The sequence below is a fragment of the Triticum dicoccoides genome, chromosome 7A (genome assembly GCF_002162155.2).
Source record: "Triticum dicoccoides isolate Atlit2015 ecotype Zavitan chromosome 7A, WEW_v2.0, whole genome shotgun sequence".
NCBI lineage: Eukaryota > Viridiplantae > Streptophyta > Magnoliopsida > Poales > Poaceae > Triticum > Triticum dicoccoides.
In genome coordinates, this window is record NC_041392.1 from 213,646,962 (window position 1) to 213,658,515 (window position 11,554).

Sequence of the window (11,554 nt, forward strand, 5' to 3'; positions counted from 1 at the left end):
GGCGTGCCTCCATCGTTTGTCAAGGTCGCCGGTGGCTAATCCCCGACCGCGTCGATGTGGCCGCGTGATTAGTGCTAATCACTGCCAGCTAACCACCCCACAACCACTGATAGTGGGCCCGCATCGAGTCAAAGCACGATTCAACGCGGGATTAGCGCCTCTGCCACTGATCAGTGGGCCCGACAGGTCAGGTTTGACCTGGACCGGGTCAGTTGACCTGCTGACGTCACTGTTGACCTTGTTGATGCCATAAAGATTTTCTGGCATTTTCAATAACCAGGACATTCTAGAAAATAGTTAAAACTTCAAAAAAAAATCATAGAAAATAATCTATAACTTAGATTGAAAAGAGTTATATATGAAAAATGCAAAAAAAAATCCAAAGAATCTATTTATGGCATTTTCATGCATGTTAGAACAACTTATAGCTACTGAATTGGACAAAACAAATAAATGGAATTTGAATTTCACATATGGAGTTTGAATTTGAACCTTTGGTTAAAACCAACTTCATTTAAATCATTACTAGTTGCATTAGCTCAAATCACAGCATATTGCCATGTCATGATCATGTATCATATTGTTGCATTGCATTGGTTGTGTTTCCTCTCTGTTGCCGGTAATTGTCCCCCCCTTAGTAGACGTGGTTTCGACGTTGTGATCGATGACACCGATGAAGAGCTATACTATCTTCGGAAGTGCCAGGCAAGCAAAACCCCCTTGTTCATTCCGATACAATCCCACTCTCTCGCTCCTGCTCTCTTTTACTGCATTAGGACAACAACGATTCAACTGTTACATGCCGCGGTAGTTGAACCCCTTTCCTCTGCATGACCTGTCATTGCCACAGTAAATAGATGAAACCCACTAGCATGAGTAGGAGTTGTTTGAGCTATGATGTGCCTACTCATTCATGCTTGTTGTCATGCTTGCTACTGCTTAGAGTTGAGTTAGGTCTGATTCATCGGGAATGTATTGGAATGTGGTGAACATGTCCTACTATTGAGAGCTAAGTGTGTGGACACATTTGGTAAAGGTAGCGGTGAGAGGTCATGTAGGACTACATGGTGAGTTGTCTCATTGAAACCGTCCTTAGGAACTGAGTTCTGTGTTTGTGATCCATGAACAGCTACTACCAGACATTGGGCTCCGAGCACTCCAAGCTCTCTCAACTTATTAATCAACCTGATCTCTGTCCAGGAGTTGCAACTAGTTTCTGGTGTTTGTAGGTTGTGTCTGTTGGGGAACGTAGCAGAATTTTAAAATTTTCTACGCATCACCAAGATCAATCTATGGAGTCTTCTAGCAACGAGAGGAAAGGAGTGCATCTACATACCCTTGTAGATCGCGAGCGGAAGCGTTCAAGAGAACGGGGTTGATGGAGTCGTACTCGTTGTGATCCAAATCATCGATGACCTAGCGCCGAACGGACGACACCTCCGCGTTCAACACACGTACGGTTGGGAAGACGTCTGCTCCTTCTTGATCCAGCAAGGGGGAAGGAGAGGTTGATGGAGATCCAGCAGCACGACGGCGTGGTGGTGGAATCAACGGTGATCTCGGCAGGGCTTCGCCAAGCTCAGCGAGAGGGAGAGGTGTCACGGGAGGGAGAGGGAGGCGCCAGGGGCTAGGGTGCGCAGCCCTCCATACCCCCCTCTTTATATAGGGGTCCAGGGGGGCGCCGACCCCTCTAGATCCCATCTAGGTAGGGGCGGTGGCCAAGGGGGGTGGCTTGCCCCCAAGCCAAGTGGGGCGCCCCCACCCCTATGGTTTCCAACCCTAGGTGCAGGGGGAGGCCCAAGGGGGGTGCACCAGCCCACCAGGGGCTGGTTCCCATCCCCACTTCAGCCCATGGGGCCCTCCGGGATAGGTGGCCCCACCCGGTGGACCCCCGGGACCCTTCCGGTGGTCCCGGTACAATACCGGTGACCCCCGAAACTTTCCCGATGGCCGAAACTGGACTTCCTATATATAATTCTTCACCCCCGGACCATTCCGGAACTCTTTGTGACGTCCGGGATCTCATCCGGGACTCCGAACAACTTTCGGGTTACCACATACTAATATCTCTACAACCCTAGCGTCACCGAATCTTAAGTGTGTAGACCCTACGGGTTCGGGAGACACGTAGACATGACCGAGACGACTCTCCGGTCAATAACCAACAGCGGGATCTGGATACCCATGTTGGCTCCCACATGTTCCACATCAATCCCGTATACAATTCCCTTTGTCAATCGGTACGTTACTCACCCGAGACTCGATCGTCGGTATCCCAATATCTCGTTCAATCTCGTTACCGGCAAGTCACTTTACTCGTACCGCAATGCATGATCCCATGATCAACCACATGGTCACATTGAGCTCATTATGATGATGCATTACCGAGTGGGCCCAGAGATACCTCTCCGTCATACGGAGTGACAAATCCCAGTCTCGATTCGTGCCAACCCAACGGAAACTTTCGGAGATACTCGTAGTGCACCTTTATAGTCACCCAATTACGTTGTGACGTTTGGCACACCCAAAGCACTCCTATAGTATCCGGGAGTTGCACAATCTCATGGTCTAAGGAAATGATACTTGACATTCAGAAAAGCTCTAGCAAATGAACTACACGATCTTTGAGCTATGCTTAGGATTGGGTCTTGTCCATCACATCATTCTCCTAATGATGTGATCCCGTTATCAATGACATCTAATGTCCATAGTCAGGAAACCATGACTATCTTTCGATCAACGAGCTATTCAACTAGAGGCTCACTAGGGACGTGTTGTGGTCTATGTATTCACACATGTATTACGATTTCCGGATAAAACAATTATAGCATGAACAACAGACAATTATCATGAACAAGGAAATATAATAATAACCATTTTATTATTGCCTCTAGGGCATATTTCCAACAGTCTCCCACTTGCACTAGAGTCAATAATCTAGTTACATTGTGATGAATCGAACACCCATAGAGTTCTGGTGTTGATCATGTTTTGCTCTAGGGAGAGGTTTAGTCTACGGATCTGCCACATTCAGGTCCATATGTACTTTACAAATATCTATGTCTCCATTTTGAACACTTTCACGAATGGAGTTGAAGCGATGCTTGATATGCTTGGTCTTCCTGTGAAACCTGGGCTCCTTGGCAAGGGCAATAGCTCCAGTGTTGTCACAGAAGAGAGTCATCGGGCCCGACGCATTGGGAATGACTCCTAGGTCGGTAATGAACTCCTTCACCCAGATTGCTTCTTGTGCTGCCTCCGAGGCTGCCATGTACTCCGCTTCACATGTAGATCCTGCTACAACGCTTTGCTTGCAACTGCACCAGCTTACTGCCCCACCATTCAAAATATACACGTATCCGGTTTGTGACTTAGAGTCATCCAGATCTGTGTCAAAGCTAGCATCGACGTAACCCTTTACGACGAGCTCTTCGTCACCTCCATAAACGAGAAACATATCCTTAGTCCTCTTCAGTTACTTCAGGATATTCTTGACCGCTGTCCAGTGTTCCATGCCGGGATTACTTTGGTACCTTCCTACCAAACTTACGGCAAGGTTTACATCAGGTCTGGTACACAGCATGGCATACATAATAGACCCTATGGCCGAGGCATAGGGGATGACACTCATCTTTTCTCTATCTTCTGCCGTGGTTGGGCATTGAGCCGTGCTCAATTGCATACCTTGCAATACAGGCAAGAACCCCTTCTTGGACTGATCCATATTGAACTTCTTCAATATCTTGTCAAGGTACGTACTTTGTGAAAGACCAATGAGGCGTCTCGATCTATCTCTATAGATTTTGATGCCTAATATATAAGCAGCTTCTCCAAGGTCCTTCATTGAAAAACACTTGTTCAAGTAGGCCTTTATGCTTTCCAAGAATTCTATATCATTTCCCATCAACAGTATGTCATCCACATATAATATGAGAAATGCTACGGAGCTCTCACTCACTTTCTTGTAAACACAGGCTTCTCTAAGTCTGTGTAAACCCAAACGCTTTGATCATCTCATCAAATTGAATGTTCCAACTCCGAGATGCTTGCACCAGCCCATAGCTTGAGTTTTGGAGCTTGCACACCTTGTTAGCATTCTTAGGATCGACAAAACCTTCCAGCTGCATCATATACAATTCTTCCTTAAGAAAGTCGTTAAGGAATGCCGTTTTGACGTCCATTTGCCATATCTCATAATCATAGAATGCAGCAATTGCTAACATGATTCATACGGACTTCAGCTTCGCTACGGGTGAGAAAGTCTCATCGTAATCAACCCCTTGAACTTGTTGGTAACCCTTAGCGACGAGTCGAGCCTTGTAGATGGTCACATTACCATCTGCGTCTGTCTTCCTTTTAAAGATCCATTTATTTTCTATGGCTCGCCGATCATCGGGCAAGTCAGTCAAAGTCCATACTTTGTTTTCATACATGGATCCTATCTCAGATTTCATGGCTTCTAGACATTTGTCAGAATCTGGGCCCGCCATCACTTCCTCATAGTTCGAAGGTTCACCGTTGTCTAACAACATGATTTCCAAGACAGGGTTGCCGTACCACTCTGGTGCGGAACATGTCCTTGTGGACCTACGAAGTTCAGTAGCAACTTGATCTGAAGTTTCATGATCATCATCATTAACTTCCTCTCTAGTCGGTGCAGGCACCTCAGGAACATTTTCTTGAGCTGCGCCACTCTCCGGTTCAAGAGGCAATACTTCATCAAGTTCTACTTTCCTCCCACTTACTTCTTTCGAGAGAAACTCTTTCTTTAGAAAGGATCCATTCTTGACAACAAAGATCTTGCCTTCGGATCTGAGGTAGAAGGTATACCCAATAGTTTCTTTAGGGTATCCTATGAAGACGCATTTTTCCGATTTGGGTTCGAGCTTTTCAGGTTGAAGTTTCTTGACATAAGCATTGCATCCCCAAACTTTTAGAAACGATAGCTTAGGTTTCTTCCCAAACCATAATTCATACAGTGTCGTCTCAACGGATTTCGACGGAGCCCTATTTAAAGTGAATGCGGCAGTCTCTAAAGCATAGCCCCAAAATGACAACGCTAGATCGGTAAGAGACATCATAGATCGCACCATATCCAATAGAGTGCGATTACGACGTTCCGACACACCATTATGCTGAGGTGTTCCAGGCGGCGTGAGTTGTGAAACTATTCCACATTTCCTTAAGTGCGTGCCAAATTCGTGACTCAAGTATTCTCCCCCACGATCTGATCGCAAGAACTTGATTTTCCTGTCACGTTGATTCTCAACCTCACTCTAAAATTCCTTGAACTTTTCAAAGGTCTTAGACTTGTGTTTCATTAAGTATACATACCCATATCTACTCAAGTCATCGGTGAGGGTGAGAACATAACGATAGCCACCGCGAGCCTCAACACTCATTGGACCGCACACATCAATATGTATGATTTCCAATAAGTTGGTTGCTCGCTCCATTGTTCCTGAGAATGGAGTCTTGGTCATTTTACCCATGAGGCATGGTTCGCAAGTGTCAAATGATTCGTAATCAAGAGACTCCAAAAGTCCATCTGCATGGAGCTTCTTCATGCGTTTGACACCTATGTGACCAAGGCGGCAGTGCCACAAGTATGTGGGACTATCATTATGAACCTTACATCTTTTGGTATTCACACTATGAATATGTGTAACATTACGCTCGAGATTCTTTAAGAATAAACCATTCACCAACGGGGCATGACCATAAAACATATCTCTCATATAAATAGAACAACCATTATTCTCGGATTTAAATGAGTAGCCATCTCGAATTAAATGAGATCCTGATACAATGTTCATGCTCAAAGCTGGCACTAAATAACAATTATTGAAGTTTAAAACTAATCCCGTAGGTAAATGTAGAGGTAGCGTGCCGACGGCGATCACATCGACCTTGGAACCATTCCCGACGTGCATCGTCACCTCGTCCTTCGCCAGTCTCCGCTTATTCCGCAGCTCCTGCTTTGAGTTACAAATGTGAGCAACCGCACCGGTATCAAATACCCAGGAGCTACTACGAGTACTGGTAAGGTACACATCAATTACATGTATATCACATATACCTTTAGTGTTGCCGGCCTTCTTGTCCGCTAAGTATTTAGGGCAGTTCCGCTTCCAGTGACCACTTCCCTTGCAATAAAACCACTCAGTCTCGGGCTTGGGTCCATTCTTTGGCTTCTTCCCGGCAGCTTGCTTACCGGGCGCGGCAACCCCCTTCCCGTCCTTCTTGAAGTTCCTCTTACCCTTGCCTTTCTTAAACTTAGTGGTTTTATTCACCATCAACACTTGATGTTCCTTTTTGATCTCCACCTCCGCTGATTTCAGCATTGAATATACCTCAGGAATGGTCTTTTCCATCCCCTGCATATTGAAGTTCATCACAAAGCTCTTGTAGCTCGGTGGAAGCGACTGAAGGATTCTGTCAATGACCGCGTCATCCGGGAGATTAACTCCCAGCTGAGTCAAGCGATTGTGCAACCCAGACATTTTGAGTATGTGTTCACTGACATAACTATTTTCCTCCATCTTATAACTGAAGAACTTGTCGGAGACTTCATATCTCTCGACCCGAGCATGAGCTTGGAAAACCATTTTCAGCTATTCAAACATCTCATATGCTCCGTGTTGCTCAAAACGCTTTTGGAGCCCCGGTTCTAAGCTGTAAAGCATGCCGCACTGAACGAGGGAGTAATCATTAGCACATGACTGCCAAGCGTTCATAACGTCTTGGTTCTCTGGGATGGGTGCGTCACCTAGTGGTGCTTCTAGGACATAATCTTTCTTGGCAGCTATGAGGATGATCCTCAGGTTCCGGACCCAGTCCGTATAGTTGCTGCCATCATCTTTCAGCTTGGTTTTCTCTAGGAACGCGTTGAAGTTGAGGGCAACATTAGCATGGGCCATTTGATCTACAATACATATTGCAAAGATTTTAGACTAAGTTCATGATAATTAAGTTCATCTAATCAAATTATTCAATGAACTCCCACTCAGATAGACATCCCTCTAGTCATCTAAGTGAAACATGATCCGAGTTGACTAGGCCGTGTCCGATCATCACGTGAGACGAACTAGTTAACATCGGTGAACATCTTCATGTTGATCGTATCTTCTATACGACTCATGCTCGACCTTTCGGTCTTCCATGTTCCGAGGCCATGTCTATACATGCTAGGCCCGTCAAGTCAACCTAAGTGTATTGCGTGTGTAAATATGGCTTACACCCGTTGTATTCGAACGTTAGAATCTATCACACCCGATCATCACGTGGTGCTTTGAAACAACGAACCTTCGCAACAGTGCACAGTTAGGGGGAACACTTTCTTGAAATTATTGCGAGGGATCATCTTATTTAAGCTACCGTCGTTCTAAGCAAATAAGATGTAAAACATGATAAACATCACATGCAATCAAATAGTGACATGATATGGCCAATATCATTTAGCTCCTTATGATCTCCATCTTCGGGGTGCCATGATCATCGTCGTCACTAGCATGACACCATGATCTCCATCATCGTGTCTTCATGTTGTCTCGTCATCTATTACTTCTACTACTAGGGCTAATGGTTTAGCAATAAAGTAAAGTAATTACATGACATTATATGTTGACACGCAGGTCATAAATAAATTAAGACAACTCCTATGGCTCCTGCCGGTTGTCATACTCATCGACATGCAAGTCGTGATTCCTATTACAAGAACATGATCAATCTCATACATCACATATATCATTCATCACATCCTTTTTGGTCATATCACAGCACACGGCACATGCTGCAAAAACAAGTTAGACGTCCTCTAATTGTTGTTGCAAATTTTTACGTGGCTGCTATATGTTTCTTAGCAAGAACGTTTCTTACCTACGCCAAAACCACAACTTGATATGCCAATTTCTATTTACCCTTCATAAGGACCCTTTTCATCGAATCCGATCCGACTAAAGTGGGAGAGACAGACACCCGCTAGCCACCTTATGCAACTAGTGCATGTCAGTCGGTGGAACCAGTCTCACGTAAGCGTACGTGTAAGGTCGGTCCCGGCCGCTTCATCCCACGATGCCGCCGAATCAAGATAAGACTACTAACGACAAGTAAATTGACAATATCGACGCCCACAACTGCTTTGTGTTCTACTCGTGCATAGAAACTACGCATAGACCTGGCTCATGATGCCACTGTTGGGGAACGTAGCAGAATTTTAAAATTTTATACGCATCACCAAGATCAATCTATGGAGTCTTCTAGCAACGAGAGGAAAGGAGTGCATCTACATACCCTTGTAGATCGCGAGCGGAAGCGTTCAAGAGAACGGGGTTGATGGAGTGGTACTCGTCGTGATCCAAATCACCGATGACCTAGCGCTGAACGGATGACACCTCCGCGTTGAACACAAGTATGGTTGGGAAGACGTCTCCTCCTTCTTGATCCAGCAAGGGGGAAGGAGAGGTTGATGGAGATCCAGCAGCACGACAGCGTGGTGGTGGAAGCAACGGTGATCTCGGCAGGGCTTCGCCAAGCTCAGCGAGAGGGAGAGGTGTCACGGGAGGGAGAGGGAGGCGCCAGGGGCTAGGGTGCGCAGCCCTCCCTCCCCCTATTTATATAGGGGTCCAGGGGGGCGCCGGCCCCTCTAGATCCCATCTATATGGGGGGGCGGCCAAGGGGGTGGCTTGCCCCCCAAGCCAAGTGGGGCGCCCCCCACCCCTAGGGTTTCCAACCCTAGGCGCAGGGGGAGGCCCAAGGGGGGCGCACCAGCCCACCAGGGGCTGGTTCCCTTCCCCACTCCAGCCCATGGGGCCCTCCGGGATAGGTGGCCCCACCCGGTGGACCCCCGGGACCCTTCCGGTGGTCCCGGTACAATACCGGTGACCCCCAAAACTTTCCCGATGGCCGAAACTGGACTTCCTATATATAATTCTTCACCCCCGGACCATTTCGGAACTCCTTGTGATGTCCGGGATCTCATCCGGGACTCCGAACAACTTTCGGGTTACCGCATAGGCGCATACTAATATCTCTACAATCCTAGCGTCACCGAACCTTAAGTGTGTAGACCCTACGGGTTCGGGAGACACGTAGACATGACCGAGACGACTCTCCGGTCAATAACCAACAGCGGGATCTGGATACCCATGTTGGATCCCACATGTTCCATGATGATCTCATCGGATGAACCATGATGTCGAGAATTCAATCAATCCCGTATACAATTCCCTTTGTCAATCGGTACGTTACTCACCCGAGACTCGATCGTCGGTATCCCAATATCTCGTTCAATCTCATTACTGGCAAGTCACTTTACTCGTACCGCAATGCATGACCCCGTGATCAACCACTTGGTCACATTGATCTCATTATGATGATGCATTACCGAGTGGGCCCAGAGATACCTCTCCGTCATACGGAGTGACAAATCCCAGTCTCGATTCGTGCCAACCCAATAGACACTTTCGGAGATACCCGTAGTGCACCTCTATAGTCACCCAGTTACGTTGTGACGTTTGGCACACCCAAAGCACTCCTACGGTATCCGGGAGTTGCACAATCTCATGGTCTAAGGAAATGATACTTGACATTTGGAAAAGCTCTAGCAAACGAACTACACGATCTTTGAGCTATGCTTAGGATTGGGTCTTGTCCATCACATCATTCTCCTAATGATGTGATCCCATTATCAATGACATCTAATGTCCATAGTCAGGAAACCATGACTATCTTTCGATCAACGAGCTAGTCAACTAGAGGCTCACTAGGGACGTGTTGTGGTCTATGTATTCACACATGTATTACGAATTCCAGATAACACAATTATAGCATGAACAATAGACAATTATCATGAACAAGGAAATATAATAATAACCATTTTATTATTGCCTCTAGGGCATATTTCCAACAGTGTTAGTAGTCTACCAAGTGGCACCCGGTACATGTGGGCTTGGGACAGACTAGGCACCGTGGCACAGTGTACCAAGCATAGATCCATCCGTCGAGGTGGGCTTGGGAACCCTGCACACATCGTTTGGGGCCGTGAGCGACACCCCGGCCGGATATCCTTGCGGACGGAACCCGAATAGACGATAAACCTGGACTAGAGACTTGTGTGGTTAGTCAGGTCATGGCCGACTCTCTCGCCAGGCTTCCGCTTGAAGGTTGCCGAGATACACGACGTGTACATGGTGGTAAGTGGCGAGAGCGTGTGTGAAGAACTACACCCTGCAGGGTTAACATCATCTATTCGAATAGCCATGTCCGCGATAAAGGACTTCTAGGTTGTCTATACAGTTCATAGACAAGTGAAAGTGGATACTCTAAAATGCGCAAGATAAGCGTGAGTGCTATGGATGGCCTTCTCGTAGGGAGGTGGGAGCGGATCCATAGTGGTGTATTGATATGGTGCATATGTGGACTCGTGTGCGCCACATCAAAAGAGTTACTTGCAGTCGTAGTTCAGGATAGCCACTGAGTCAAAGTTGGCTTGCTGCTGTTAAACTCCACCACCCCCTTTGTTGATACTGATGCATATGTAGATAGTTCTGATGTAAGTCTTGCTGGGTACATTTGTACTCGCGTTTGCTTAATTTATGTTTTTGCAGAGAGTACAGTCTCACTAGTAGTATCGCGTGGACTTCGACGTTTAGCCCGATCTTGTACCCTTGGGAGGGTCTTGTAGATAGTCAGGCTTCTCAACCTTTTTCATTTGTAGTTGTCTGTACTCAGACATGTTTATGCTTCCGCTTGTTGCTTGTATGCTCTGTATGTTGGGTCATGAGACCCATGTTTGTAATACTTGGCTCCTCAGAGTCTAATGAATAAATACTTGAGTCATAGAGTTTTGTTGTGATGCCATGTTGTATTTACACATATCGAGCATATTGTGTGTATGATTGAAATGCTTGGTATGTGTGGGATCCGACAACCTAGTTGTCTATCCTTGGTAGCCTCTCTTATGGGGAAATGTAGTTTAGTGCTTCCACTGAGCCATGGTAGTCTGCTATAGCCCGGTTTACCGGAGTCCTGTTAGCCTAGTTGCTACTACTCTGGAACACTTAGACTGGCCGGCATGTGTCCTTCTTCGATCATGTGTCTGTCCCTTTGGGGAAATGTCATGCGGTGTCTTTCGGAGTCCTGTTAGCCTGCTACAGCCCAGGTTCCCGAAGTCCTGTTAGCCCAGTTGCTACAGCCCGGATTCACACGCTGATGACCGACATGTTCGATGCTGGTTCATGTATGCCTGTCCCCGTAAGTTAGTGCCACTTTGGGTTCATGACTAGTCATGTCGGCCCGGGTTCTCTGTCATATGGATGCTAGCGACACTATCATATACGTGAGCCAAAAGGCGCAAACAGTCTGGGCCAGGTAAGGTGGCACCCGTGGGAATACCGTGTGTGAGGCCGCAAAGTGATATGATGTGTTACATGCTAGATCAATGTGGCTTAGTATTGGGGTCCTAACAGATCCCCTTTGGGCGATGATCACGGACATGCTTTACACTACTACATTACAATGTTACATTTATGTTTGATATGGGATTTAAGGGCAG